This window comes from Amphiura filiformis, chromosome 9 (genome assembly GCF_039555335.1).
Source record: "Amphiura filiformis chromosome 9, Afil_fr2py, whole genome shotgun sequence".
In the NCBI taxonomy this organism is placed as follows: domain Eukaryota; kingdom Metazoa; phylum Echinodermata; class Ophiuroidea; order Amphilepidida; family Amphiuridae; genus Amphiura; species Amphiura filiformis.
The window spans coordinates 9,034,555-9,035,664 of NC_092636.1; the positions used below are offsets into that span (position 1 = coordinate 9,034,555).

A 1,110-nucleotide genomic window follows, 5' to 3' on the forward strand; every position below is an offset into this window, starting at 1 on the left:
ACCGCGCAATTTGCAATTTTGCTAGTGAGCAGCGCTAACGCGCTAAATAACAATCATCGCACCTTTATCGGAGTGGCTAGGATTGTTGGTCATCAATTGGAAATTTAGAACTTTGTGTTGAAGATATAGATATTTTTTTGACAAAAAACATCAAAATTATTTAGGTCTTTTTGGGAAAAAATGTTTATCTTCAATTTAAAAGGACAAAATTTTCAATTGATCGTCATCGCAGATCATACACCTTTATTGCCATTAGGTTTATACAGTTTACTTTGAGGACTGTTAAATTTCAAAAATATCAATTTTTAATCATAGTGCCATAACTCGTGTATTTTATCGCGATTTTCAAAATATCAATATTATTTGATATCAGAAGGACATTCCTCTCATTCGAAGTGCAATTCAATATGTCTTATATGCTCTCAGGTCCCACAAAAATAGGTGAAAACGCCGCTATCCGAGCCCTTAAGCTAAAATAAATAATGAAAATAAATAAATAAGTAAATAGATAAATAAAAAAAACATGGGTGCTATTTCGCAGTCACGAAACAAGACAACGTTGACTCTATGACGCCAATATAAAGTCACGCTTTACCAAGACGCTGTGATAGTCTAGTGGTTAGGACATTGCGTTGTGGCCGCAATAACCCAGGTTCGAATCCTGGTCACGGCAATCTTTTGTCTATCACTTATTTTAATGCTGCAAACAGTTACAGCATCGGCAAATACAGCAAATATTGGCCGGTTATTTTTTACACAGTGACGTTAACTAGGCAATTGCCTATACTTCTAACATACACTACTTGTAGAGGTCACGCGTCAATTGAGAGAGCTCTGTGTATTGTGTATAGGAAAACGGACAGTAACTGCAGTATGTACACTTTCAATTAGAGTCACGCGGTAGCCGTGACCAGCAAGGTTTTAAAAAAAAAGACTGATAAAGAAGACTACTAACAGATGCTCCCGCGAGACTATATTTACACCTAACATTAAAACACTTGACTTCATTGTTCGATGTTATTTTTCGCTGGGTACAAAATGTATCTAAAACCATGCTAAATGTTATTTACAGTCCCAGGTGTAATATCGTGACAACTCATTAATTCCAAA

General features: G+C 35.7%; 1 non-coding gene across 1 annotated transcript; it reads left to right on the top strand.

The window, feature by feature from the left end:
• The first annotated feature begins 601 nt into the window (after nt 1–601).
• Nucleotides 602–673, top strand: Trnah-gug (transfer RNA histidin (anticodon GUG)). The gene has a single exon. It is a non-coding gene; the product is annotated as a tRNA-His (tRNA).
• Nucleotides 674–1,110: the final 437 nt, after the last annotated feature.